Consider the following 14879-nt stretch of genomic DNA (forward strand, 5'->3'; position numbering starts at 1 on the left):
AGACGTTACACCTGTCAGGCATGCAGCAGTTAAGACAGTATTGGGCACGGGAAATAAGTAATGATTACTATGCACATACAGTTTTTCAAAAAAAAACTGTTCCCACTAAACAAATGATTATTACTGTCTTTATCTCACATAAACCAATATTCTGATAAAATATAATCGTTCAAGTATTGACTTAAAAATAAATCAAGGAAATAAATACTGCCACGTCATCATCAGAACTTGATTATTATCAGAATTTAAAAGTCATCAGAATATGGCTTCTTAACTCAAAAAGTGAATGTTTATTTCTGTAATTCTTCACACAAATATTGATATGGGTTCCTCAGAACTTAATCATCAGAGCTTCCATCAGAACTTGCCCTCAGAATTTATGCAACTGACACTTAAACTGTTCATCTGAAACAATATTGATCACAACAGTAATTTTCATCATTCATATGGAGTGTAAGTGTGTGCATTAAGCTAAATATCAGACAACGGCTAAAGTCTGATTCACTTCAGTACATCTTAGAAATAAGGCATAACTAAGAACTTTGCTTAAAATCTGTCATTAGTCTGAAGTCTACTATAGAATGAGTTCATGCATGAGTCCACCTCAACTGTTTTGTGCTCATTTTATGCATCTTTTGAAATTCCTTTTTACAGTGGCTTCTCAGTGTAAGTGAGTCATGACTGCTTATCAGAATTTATGCTATTATCAGAGTATTTCTCCAGTTTTTAGAGAATGTGAAAAGTCACCAAGAAAATTTTATTTTGCTTTTCTAATACATATTACTTAATACCAGCAATGCACTTGGGTCTTCCCTTCCACATATATTTTTCTCTAGATCTCAAAGGAGTACCTGTTATTTATTTCTTTTCTTTTTCTTTTGATAAGTGAGGCTTATCAGCACTTAGTACATCCATAAGATTTACTAACATCAGAACTTAACAGATAAGAAGCATTATTCTAGTTTTTGACTTAGTAATAAGATACACAAAGTAAACCTAACCAAGCTCAATATTAGAATTTGTTTGTGTTAAAATATTTCCACATAAACAATTACTTCAAACATGGGATCATTAGTATATTAGACACTACTAGGTCAGCATCTAGCACAGTTATCCTCATTGGATTGAATAGTCACAGAAACATTCATATCACTATCAGAGTTTAGAAATTCATATCAGACAACAATCAGCACTTAGTAAATTTAAATTTAAGCACAGATTACACAAAGATAGTAATATTTGTTAATACTGATCATAAAGTCTGATGTATCAGAACATAAACTAAACAGATTTAAATAAAGAACCTGAAACCATTCCAAGTTCATTTACCAATCTTGTAAAAGTAGCTTCATACAGTGGTTTTGTGAAGATATCTGCTAGTTGTTGATCTGTTGGAATAAAATGCAATTCCACTGTACCTTCCATCACATGCTCCCTTATGAAGTGGTACCTTATGCTGATGTGCTTTGTCATAGAGTGCTGAATTGGATTACCTGTCATAGCAATAGCACTTTGATTATCACAGTAAATAAGGATTTTAGAAAACTCTAACCCATAATCCAGTAACTGATTCTTTATCCAAAGAATCTGTGCACAACAGCTTCCTGCAACAATGTACTCTGCCTCTGCAGTTGATGTGGAAATTGACTTTTGTTTCTTGCTAAACCAAGAAACTAATCCGCCTCCAAGAAATTGGCAGCTTCCACTTGTGCTTTTCCTGTCAATTTTGCACCCTGCAAAATCTGCATCTGAGTAACCTATTAGCTTAAAGTCTGATTCTCTAGGATACCACAATCCTAGATTATCTGTACCCTTAAGGTACTTGAAAATTCTTTTCACGGCTGTTAGGTGAGGTTCTCTTAGATCTGCTTGAAATCTTGCACAAAGACAGGTAGCATACATGATATCAGGTCTACTTGCAGTTAGATAGAGTAATGAGCCAATCATACCTCTGTAATCAGTAATATCTACTGATGTACCAGTATCCTTATCCAATTTTGTTGCAGTGGCCATAGGAGTGGATGCACTTGAACAGTCTTGCATTCCAAATTTCTTCAACAAATTTCTGGTGTACTTAGATTGACAAATAAAAGTTCCTTATTCATTCTGCTTGACTTGAAGGCCCAGAAAATAGCTAAGTTCTCCCATCATACTCATTTGATATCTTGATTACATTAGTTTGGCAAACCTTTTACAAAGTCTGTCATTTGTAGAACCAAAAATGATATCATCAACATATATCTATACCAAAAGTAAGTCCTTTCCATGGTTGAGATAGAATAAAGATCTGTCAATTGTCCCTATGTTAAATCCACTTTCCAGAAGAAACTGAGCTAATGTCTCATACCATGCTCTTGGAGCTTGCTTAAGGCCATAAAGTGCTTTATCAAGTCTGTAGACATGATTAGGAAATTTTGAATCTACAAAAACTGGAGGTTGTTCAACATATACTTCTTCCAATTCTCCATTAAGAAAAGCACTTTTTGCATCCATTTGAAAGTCTGTAAACTTTTTGTGAGCAGCTTAAGCCAAAAATATCCTTATGGCTTCCAATCTAGCAACGGGTGCAAATGCTTCATCATAATAAATTCCCTCCTATTGAGAGTATCCTTTTGCAACCAGCCTTGCTTTATTTCTTGTAATTATGCCATCACTATCAATTTTGTTTCTAAACACCCACTTTGTACCATTAACAGATATGTTCTTTGGTCTTGGAACTAGGGTCCAGACTTTATTTCTTTCAAATTCATTTAACTCTTCCTGTATTGCTTACACCAAATCAGCATCTTGAAGAGCTTCTTCCACTTTCTTTGGTTCATCCTGAGAAAGAAAAGAGTGATAGAGACATTCATTTGATATTGCTGTTCTAGTTCTAATACCTGCTTCAGGATCTCTAATAATCAAGTCAGGTGTATGTGCTTTAGTCCACTTCCTTGCAGATGAAAGATTATCTCTAGAACTGGATGATCCCCCATGATCCATACTGTCTCCATCAACATTTTCTGATGCTCCCCCAGAAATTGTGCTCTCTGAGTTGGATTCTTCAAAATTTGAGTTTCGAGAATTATCAAAACTTCGCCCATCAGAACTTGATGAATCAGAACTTGAAGAGCCTGTTCTAGGTTCTGATGCTTCTTGAGATGTGGTTGGATCTTCAATATGCTCCCCCTGTACAGGTGCATTTTCCTTTGGCGTAGTCACCACAGTTTCAATAACATCAGAGTTTAACCCATCAGAGTTTGCAGTATCAGGATTTAGACTATCAGAATTTACAGAATCAGAATTTAAAACTTCATTCTCAAATCTTAGCTGATCATGATCATTGAAATCTTCAAGTCCAGTAATCTTCTTATCATCAAAAGAGACATTGACAGATTCCATGGCAATCCTTGTTCTTAAATTGTAGACTCTGAAGGCTTTTGTGGAAAGTGGATATCCAACAAAAATTCCTTCATTAGCTTTTAGATCAAATTTGGATAGCTGTTCAGGATGAGTCTTAAGAACAAAACACTTGCATCCAAATACATGAAAGTACTTCAGATTTGGCTTCTTTTTCTTCACCATCTCATATGGTGTCTTTCCATGCTTGTTGATAAGTGTTGCATTCTGAGTAAAACAAGCAGACTGCACAGCTTCAGCCCAAAAGTAGGTTGGTAACTTTGCTTCATCAAGCATAGTTCGTGTAGCTTCAATGAGAGTTCTATTCTTTCTTTCAACAACTCCATTTTTCTGTGGAGTTCCAGGAGCAGAAAATTCCCGCTTTATTCCATGGTCTTTGCAGAACTCTTCCATAATCATATTCTTGAACTCAGTGCCATTATCACTTCTTATGATTTTCACAGAGTTTTTGACCAACTTATCCAGTTGTTCGATATGATCAATCAAGATAAATGTTGTTTCACTTTTTGTGTGCAAGAAATACACCCATGTGTATCTGGTAAACTCATCTACTATGACCATAACATATTTCTTCTTTGCAATAGACATGACATTCACTGGACCAAATAGATCAACATGTAGTAGGTGATAAGGCTCATGAATTGAAGATTCGGTCTTGCTCTTGAATGAAGATTTTATTTATTTTGCCTTTTGACATGAATCACAAAGGCCATCAGGAGAAAATACTGATTTTGGCAGTCCTCTCACAAGATCTTTTTTGACTAATTCATTTATATTGTTGAAATTTAAATGAGAGAGTTTATTGTGCCAATCCCAGCTTTCTTCAATTGATGCTCTACTTAACAGATAGATTGCAGAACCATCAGAACTTGTTGAAAGCTTGGCTTCATAAATTTTACCATGCCTGTATCCCTTTAGAACAACTTTGCCTGTAGATTTGCTTACTACTTCACAGTGTTCTTCAAAGAAATCCACATGATAACCTCTGTCACAAATTTGACTAACACTCAGCAGATTATGTTTAAATCCTAAGACTAGAGCTACTTTTTCAATGATGATATTCCCAAGATTGATATTGCCATATCCAGGAGTTTTTCCCATGTTGTCATCTCCATAAGAAACTCCTGGGCCAGCTTTCTCCACAAAGTCTGATAGCAGGGCTTTATTTCCAGTCATATGTCCTGAACATCCACTGTCCAGAACTAGGATGTTTTTCCTGTTGCCCTGCAATCACAAAGACCACTAATGATTAGTTTTAAGGACCCAGACTTGCTTGGATCCTTTGGCCTTATTAAGTTTGTTAACATTTGCAGCGGATTTAACATCAGAGTTTATGTCAACATTTTTCTTATCAGAATTTACAGTATCAGACTTTGCATCAGAACTTACACTAGAAGGAATAATGCTAACTTTCTTTAAAGAAGGTTTTATTTGATAATAATCATAGTACAAACTATGATATTCCTTACAAGTATAAATAGAATGTCATAAACTACCACAATGAAAACAAGGATTTTGTGGCTTAAACCTAACAGACTGACTGTGACGCCCTCAATCTCGGGGTTAGGAAATGAGGACCCATACACCTTTAATCTAATAATTAAATAAGCATAAACCCCGATTAACTACTAACAGGATCAAACAGGATAAAGTATGAGACAAGATTACAACTACCAATCATAAAATATAACTTACAACCCCAAAATAATATTAAATAAACATAATCAATTCCGACTAGGAACCGACAGATAACCCATTGTATCTTTACAGATTTCCTTCTAAGCGCTTGCTCACTCAGAAATACCACTACCTGCTCTGGCAACCGGAAGCCCTCAACACGATAGGGACCACCAGGTACGCTCTTACGAGTAGTGCGCCTAAGCCTGGCCATCTTCTTGCTTAACTGCCATGGTTAGATTAAGACAAAACATATGAGTATAAAACTCAGCAAGTAACTATAAAGCAGTTCTACGATATCAAATCCATAATATACTTTTACCAATTCTCAGGGCATTCTACTTTCTTTGCTCTAGGTGGCAGATTTCCATCTTTTAGGTTAAGTAAGGGTTATGAAGTAAAAAATGTGGGGCTTTCAAGGAACAAGGCTCAAGCAGAGTGAAAGCCGACATTCATCACAAATCATTAAAGGATCAGAACAGATCTTTCAGAAAAAGGAAAGCAACAATATCTCACTTTATGGAATCAATCATATGTTCAACAGATTAAAAATCAGGGTTCTCAAACTTTAAGCTTTATATTATCACAATCAACTCTTTTCAAAGCAATATAAATCATTTTAATTTTCAAGAATCAATTACTGAAAAGGATGTTTCAGTTCCTTTTTAAATAATCAATATAGAACCCTTGATTGGATCACTTTATCTTTCCATTTCATTATAATACGGGTGATCAGCCCGTACCGACCTCCATCCGGTCTTTAAGGTACCAATCGGCATAATTTCAGCCTTAAGTTGGACTAGCCCCGCTAGCCTCTTACCATGACTGGACTAGTCCCACTAGCCTCTTACATCCCAATCCAATCCATCAGGAATTCATTTAGAAAACCTCGAGTTAGGAAAAAGATAGGTTTTCAAAATTTCATTTTATCATTACCAAGAATATGAAATCATTCAGACTCTTTCGAGTCGAAACTCATTCTTAAGTCAAATTTCAAGAAATCAAAGTTAAGGGAGTGATTCAAGACAAGCAAGGAACAACTCTAAGGATTCTGTATCAAGGATAACAAGGTACTTAAATTAGAAGGATCAACATCTGTTTCAGGGATCAATAGGGTGATCAAGAAATAAGGTATCACTAAAAAAGGTTTGTAAAGGTAATTATAGGGTTCAATACAATTCATGGTTTAACAAATAACTTGAACAGAAAGGACAGGTTACCAAAGGGTTGAATCAGTAAGCTTATCAATAACAGTTTATCAAGATCAAAAATAGGGTATCTCAAGTCATTAACAGGGGTTCATTAATTAAACAGTTCAATACTCTACATGGTATGAACATTAACCTCTCTATCACCATTTCACAAGTAATAAGAGTTACTTGCCTGAATTTGCTTTCCTGAAGGTTGAACTACAGCCACCTAGTATTCCCTTTCATTTCCTAGCCTGAATGCCCTCACGCTCCGAATCTACAATAAAAACCAAGATCTTAATCAGTTCTCAACTATCGTTCCCGGAACGATCACTCAATACAATAGCTCGATTATACTCTTGACTCGAATATGCGAGTATAGCTTATACACATAAGCACATAGCACATCACATGTCATATACTTTACTCTTAACCTTTACACCTTTATATACTCGACCAACGACTTATAAACATCCTTATCTCAACTCGAAGTCAAATCATACTTTATATTAGTACACATAGCTCTTTATACTTGAAATTCTTATACGAATTAAACAAATGACAAAACTTACAATAACGACCCTAAAGTCATCTTTAAGCCAACATGACAATCATAGTTAGCACAAATCAATCATCCCCTTTCTTTTATACCTTAATTCGAACCAAATATAGCAAATCAAGCAAAATTTTACGTACAATCCTTAACTAATCTTCATGATCAATTCAAGCACTTAATTTAGAATTTGACCTTTTTAACTACTACACCCCATTCGACCATTCTACAAACATCACCCATAATCAAGTAAATTTCATACCAATTTCATTTAACATATAATCAATCAAGCAATGACATGCATTATCAATTCCTCTTTTAAATCAACATGCAATCTCATTTCTTTCTAGTTAAACTTAGATTATACCAAAATCAAGTCACAAAAATCAATTTTTCCCTTTTGTTGTAACAAGGTCGAACCAAAATCTTCATCATGCAAATCCTAAATTTTGATTTCTCAAGCATCCAATCAAATATACAAGCCCAAATATCATAAAAATCATTTTTATCAATCAACAAGTCATTTCCATTATTAAAATCATTTTTGATCTTCAAAAAAATCAAAATCCCATTCGGGTTTTTTAAGAAGTAACACATGCAAACATTTTTCTTAATCCTTAAATCATTAATCATCCTAATATCAATCTATAATCACTTTAATTAACAAGAATCAAATCATTAACTTCCAAGACCAAAACCATTCAGGTTTTTTTTAAAGAATAACACATGCAATAATCAAAAGAACAAGTTTTGGTGTTGTAGAGTTCAGTGTTTACATCATCACTCACCATCGGTTCACCGGAGTTCATCACCGGTGGCGGTGGCCTCATGGTGGTGCCCTCATTCGAGGGTATCCTACCATAAAACCTCCGATTACTTCTAAAAATCATGACAACAAGCACATACAAGACATGATCACCACAATTTCACATCATCTTGCTTTTACAAAACAACAACTCGGCATAGTCGAACCTACACACACGCACACAACCGCATGTAAGCATCAAACTATACATGAAAGTGGATTAAAGCTCACATATGGAACAAGAATGAAATTCTTTGGAAGAATCTCTAAAAATCAAGTGAAGGAGAGAGTTATATACCGAGAGGAAAAAGAGAGAGAGAAGAGAGAGCTTCGAGAGTGAGAGAGAGATGAGAGAAAAAGAAATGAGAGAATGAGAGTGTGGCCAGGTGGAAAAGAAAGGAAGGAGGAGGAAATGAGTGTGTATATATGCTTAGAGGGCAGGGGTATTTTAGTAATTAACTAATCCCCCCTTATGATTGATTATTCCTTTCTTTTTACCCAAATATGATAAAAATCAAATATAAAATATATCTCTCTTGGAAAGTCGGAAATTATTGCAAATGACAATTTTAATACGTAGATCTCGAAATTAGCTTTCCAACCATTACTCATAATAAGATTTTGAGCGTACGGTTGATTTTATATGATTTTCGCAAGCTCTCCTTAATAATAACATTTTTTCCACATAAAAATCAATTTAAAATGCAATGACCGCCAAATAAATCCATTCATCATTTTTTAAAAAGTCTATAGGACTATTATGAAGATAACAAAACAAATCCCATGTTTTTATCTTACTCAGATAATTTTATAAAAATGCGCGAAGGTTAAATAAACCTTTATTTAAATCAAATAATTCCTTTAAATTCATAAAATGTCACAAATCACGTAGTCATGCACACAAACAAGCAATCACACATATATGAACATATAACAACTCATATCTGATCATAAAATTTGTCTTTCTTTAATCTTTATCTTTTTCTATGCGTACCGGGTCACATTCAGCCTGACGGCCCGACGCTCAGCGTTTCAATTACGCTTCTCATTATCATTATCGACCGACACGTCACTAGGACGAAATACTTTACTTAAACATTCATTTCACACAATCACTCATATTTCACATTTTATATTCTTTAAATCCTTATTAGGATGGGTTGTGTTCTACCTGACGGCCCGACAACACAGCTTAACTCCTAAGCTGACTCTTTAAATTAGAACATTTTAATTTACGCTCCTATATTCTAATATACAGCAAAGACAATTAATCAACACTTAATCATATAATTATAATCACATCTCATAAGCATACTTTATTGACTTAATTACGTCGCAAAATTCTCAGTCGTCACACTGACTCTTAACTCCTGACTTAGAAGGTAAGGAGTTTATATTCTTATTCTTCCTGCAAAAAGAAGCCAGATGGTTAGAATTTCCACAGTTATAGCATTTCTTTATAGGAGCATTAGGAACAGGCTTATAATTATTACTTTTATTCACACCTTCCTTTCCAATCCTATTTTTCCTAGGTGGCTTTACCTTGTTTACATCCTTAATCTTTTTTAGCTTATACTTAAGTTGCTTCTTTATCATTAAGCCTATGTTAACTTCAGCTGGTCTATCCTGTTTTAATTTGTCAGAAGTTGACTCTGCCTTAACTTCTGTCTCAATATCTTCCATCTTTTCAGAATCAGACTTTACAGTTTTTCCTACAAACTTAACAGGATTTACCTTTGGCTTATTAGTCTGTTTAACAATAATTGGCTTAATTTGTTCAGTTCCTGTTTCACTTTTATCATCTCCATAACCTAAGCCCATTTTCCAGTTTCCACTACTTAATAAATTCTGAGTTGTTCTGCCAGAGTTAGTCCAAGTCCTGATAATCTCTCTTTCCTTTTCTAGCTCAGTTTTTAGAGATTGATTCAATTTTAACACTTCATCTCTAACATAAAAAGCATCTCTTTCTTTCTGAGTTTGATGGAACATAACTAGCTCTTTTTCTAAATAGTCATTCCTTTTCTTAAAAGCCAGATTTTCAAAAGTTAACCTATCACAAGTTAAAGTCTGATCTCTATAACTAATGAATATGGTTTTAAGATAAGATCTCAAATCAGTAATATCATCATTATGAAAAGCATAAGTTGTTTGAGGTACCTTTAACTCAGCAGCTTCAGAACTGCTATCAGCATTTGCCATCAAGGCATAGTTCACCTCATGTTCAAAATCTGAAGTGTCTGTCCGGCTTTTCTTCTTTGTGACAAGTGCCTTGCCTTTGTCACTTTTTCCTTTCTTGCAATCAGGAGATATGTGACCCTTCTCACCACAATTATAGCATTTGACATTTGAGTAATCTCCTCTGTCAGACTTTCCTACTTTGCCTTCAGATTTTCTGAATCCCTTCTTATCAGAACTTCCACTTTTCCTGGAAAACTTTCTACTCATTCTGAATTTCCTGTAGGCTATCTTTGTGATGCCCTTCACCATAAGAGCACACAATCTCATCATCTCTTCATCAGCATCCATCTCAGATAGACTTTTAGTTTCTGAATCCTCATCACTATCAGAAATTGATGAATCTGAATCAGACTTTGTGATGAGAGCCTTTCCTTTGCCTTTCTTTGAGATAGCCACTTTGGGGGATTCCTCCTCAGCCTTAAGAGCAACTGTTCTTGACTTTCTCCCATGCCTCTTGCTTCTTTGATCCATCTCAAGTTCATGAGTTTTGAGCATACCATAAATTTCATCAAGAGTAATTTCATCAAGAGCATAGTTGTCTCTTATAGTAGTTGCCTTCAAATCCCAACTTTCTGGAAGAGCTAAAAGGAATTTAAGATTAGTATCTTCAAGATCATATTCCTTATCCACCAGTGACAGATCATTCAAAAGTTTGACAAATCTGTCATATAAACCAGTTAATGACTCATCAGGTTTTGATTCAAAGTGCTCATACTCTTGAGTGAGTATAGTCCTCCTGTTCTTCTTAATTGAGTCAGTTCCCTGGCATCTTGTCTACAAGGCATCCCATATCTCCTTTGCAGTCTTGCAGTTAACTACCCTGTTTGACATGACATTATCAATGGCACTATGCAGCAAATGACTTACCTTTGCATCCTTGGCAATAGATGAGATATCTTCAGCTGTATATTCACTTTTCTCCTTTGGTACAGTCTGTGCTGGCTGATCTGCAACTACAACAGAGAGCTTGGTTGGCTTATGTGGTCCTTCATTAATTCTGGCAAGGTATTCTGGATCTGTAGCTTCCAAAAACATAGTCATCCTCACTTTCCATATGGGATACTCAGAAGGTTTCAGTATAGGAACCCTAATAGTCTCATATCGATTATGGATTTAAGTCTTTGGAGTTTCTTCAGTTTTGGTGGGCTTGGTTGGAGTTTTCTCTTCTTCAGACATGATTGTTTTGGATCTTTACTGTATATGTGTTAACAGACTACTCTGATACCACTTGTTAGGTCACACACACTGTAGAAGGGGGTTGAATACAGTGTATACTACAATCAAATTGAATAAAGAACACAGGTATGAAACACAGAATAATCTTATTAATAAAACAATATTACAGTGGAACCGTTCTCTCTCAGTGTTGAACAAATATCACAAGAGTTGTTAGGGTTATAATGAATAATATTATCGATTAAGATAACACATATAGGGTAAACCCTATGATGTGTTTATATAGACACACAGTTACAAGATAAACTTCTAATTGATATCAAACATAAGTCTGCATCCTAAAATATATCAATTAGTTATCTTTTCCTCCAAGTATTCTATTCTTCATAGAATTCTTCTCCATACATATCTCTTCTTGTGTTTGCCTTAATCTTCTTTCCTTCAATCAGCCGCCTTCCTTATCTGAACGTCTTCTTAAGTCCTGATATTATCTCCTAATAAATATTTCTAATATCTTAAGTTCTGATAACTTAAGGTCTGATATCTTAAGTTCTGACTTCAGTATATGTATTGATTTCCAGTTAAGTCCTGATTTGTCCTGTTAGTTAAGATCTGAAAACTAAACATAAATCATTATTAGACATGACATCACAAATATATCTAACAATCTTTATTTTTCCTGCAAAAAGAAGCAAGATGGTTAGAGTTTCCACAATTATAGCATTTCTTTCTAGGAGCATTAGGAACAGGCATATAATTATTGCTTTCATTCACACCTTCATTTCCATTCCTATTTTTCTTAGCTTCCTTTACCTTGTTCACATTTTTAATCTCTTTCAGCTTATGCTTAAGCTACTTTTTAGTCATTAAACCTATGTTTACTTCAGCTAGTTTATCATGTTTTAATTTTTCAGAAGTTGACTTTTCTTTGACTTCTGTTTTAGAGTCTTTCATCTTTTCAGATTTTTACTTGTTAGAATTTGACACAAACTTGACAGGATTAAATTTAGGCTTTTCAGCTTTCTTGGTAAAGTTTGGTTTAGATGACACAATTTCCTTTTCTTCTTTATCATCTAGGTAACCTAGTCCTTCTTTCCAATTTCCATTTTCTATGATTTTCTGAGTTGTTCTTCCAGAGTTAGTCTAGGTTTTGATTATCTCCTTTTCCTTTTCCAGTTCAGATTTAAGAGATTTATTCAATTTTAGCAGTTCATCTTTAACATAAAAGCCTCATCTCTTTCTTTCTAAGTTTGATGGAATATAACTAACTCTTTTTTAAGTAGTCATTTTTGTTTTTAAGAGCAAGACTTTCAGATTTTAATCTCTCATTTTCTAAAGTCTGATCTCTAAAACTAATGAACATGGTTTTTAGATATAATCTTAGCTCAGAAATATCATCAGTATGAAAAGCAAGAGTTGAATGAGGTACCTTCAATTCAGCAGTTTCAGAACTGCTATCAGCATTTGCCATCAAAGCATAGTTCACCACTTTTTCAGAATCTGAAGTGTCTGCCCAGTTTTTCTTCTTTGTGATAAGTGCTTGGCCTTTATCACTTTTTCCTTTCTTGCATTCAGGAGAGATGTGGCCTCTTTCACCACCATTGTAGCATTTGACATTTGAGTTGTCTTCTCTGTCAGACTTTCCTCCTTTGCCTTCAGACTTTCTGAACCCTTTCTTTTCAGAACTTCCACCTTTCCTGGAAAACTTCTTGCCCTTTCTAAATTTCTTATACTATCTTTGTGATACCCTTCACCATAAGAGCACACAATTGCATCATCTCTGCATCAACATCCACTTCAGATAAATTTTCAGATTCTAAATCATCATCATTAGAATATGATGACTCTGAATCAGACAGTATGATGAGAGCCTTTCTTTTTCCCCTCTTTGAGACAACCACTTTAGGAGATTCCTCCTCAGCTTTAAGTGCAACTGTCTTTGACTTTCTTCCATGCCTTTTGCTCCTTTGATCCATCTCCAGTTCATGAGTCTTGAGCATACCATAAATTTCATCAAGAGTAGTTTCAGTAAGGTCATAGTTGTCTCTTATGGTAGTAGACTTCAAATCCCAATTTTCAGGAAGAGCTAAAAGGAATTTTAGATTTGAATCTTCAAGATCATATTTCTTGTCCACCAGTGACAGATCATTCAAGAGTTTGGCAAACATGTCATATAAATCAGTTAATGACTCGTCAGCTTTTGAGTCAAAGTGCTCATACTCTTCTGTGAGTATAGTCTTCCTGTTCTTTTTGATGGCTTCAGTTCCCTGGCATCTTGTCTCCAAAGCATCCCATATTTTCTTTGTAGTCTTGCATCCAATTACCCTGTTTGACATGACATTGTCAATTGCACTATGAATCAGATGCCTTAACCTTGCATCCTTGACAATAGATGAAATGTCTTCAGGTGTGTAATCACCTTTCTCCTTTGGTATCATCTTTGTTGGTTGATCAGCAACTGCAGCAGAGAGCTTGGTAGGCTTATATGGTCCATCATTAATTCTATCAAGGTATTCTTGATCTGTGGCTTCCAGAAACATAGCCATCTTTACCTTCCATATAGGATACTCAGATGGTCTCAGTATGGGAACCTAATACTCTCATATTGACTGTGTGTTTGATTATTTTGAGTATCTTGAGTTTTGGTGGGCTTAGGTGTAGTTTGTGTTTCGTCAGACATGATTGTAAACTGGATCTCACTGTTTGTATATCAACAGAGAGGTTCTGATACCACTTGTTAGGTCACACAACACTATAGAAGGGGGTTGAATATAGTGTTTATACAATCAAATCAATTTAGAACACATATATGTAACAGTAATCAAGTTTATTCAATATAATAAGCTCTGTTACAAAGTAGGTTAAACTACTCTCTCAGTGATGAATAATATCACTAAGAGCTGCTAGGTTACAATGAATAATGTTCTCGTGAATGATAACACATATAGTGTAAACCCAAAGCTGTGTTTATATAGTACACAGTTACAAGATATCTTCTAATTGATATGGAATATAATTATATCTCCTAATATATATCAATCAGATATTATTCTACAAGTCTTCTAGCTGTCCAACTCTTCATGCATATCTTCTTTTGTTTTAGTCCAGATCCTCTCCTGTAAATCAGCTGTATTCCTTATCTGAAGTACCCGCACTTAAGTCCTGATATAAATCCTGACGGCCTTAAGTTCTGATATAAGTTCAGACTTCAGTAAGTTCTAATTTCCAGTAAGTCCTGATAAGTCTTGCTATTAAGTTCTGAAACTAAACAAATCAGATTAGGCATGACATCACAAATATATCTAACATAATCAAATACAAGTATTTAAAAGCTTTCTTTTGGATTAAACTTTTCCACCAGAGATATATATTAGGTTGAGAACTCTGTGTAACAAAATTGTTCACAGCTGCTTACAAGTTGAAATACAAGAACAGAGAAATTCTTTATAGATATTGCCTTATCTATTTCTCTAGTAATTGCTTACTTACTTCGATGCAATTCAACTTTTTTTTTGCTAAATGATACAATTCAACTTGCTTCCCTTGGTTTATATATCACCAAGATACATGATAAAAAGACAAGATAATAAGACAAACTGTATCTAGTCTAACTTAATGCTGCTACAATTCTCTTTCCAGCATCTTTGAATATCATCTGTTTAGCATGGAAATGGAAATGCTTCTTTGTTCTCTAAATCCTTCAAACAGGAAGCCACATTCCATTTGCATACAACCAACGCATGTGACTGTCAAGTCACTATCAAAGGCCCTTTTGAATTTGAACATCCGTTGGAACTTAAATTGATCATTATTGAGTGGCATTTATGACACTTTATTATGC

Source organism: Apium graveolens, chromosome 2, assembly GCF_009905375.1.
Source record: "Apium graveolens cultivar Ventura chromosome 2, ASM990537v1, whole genome shotgun sequence".
In the NCBI taxonomy this organism is placed as follows: Eukaryota; Viridiplantae; Streptophyta; class Magnoliopsida; order Apiales; family Apiaceae; genus Apium; species Apium graveolens.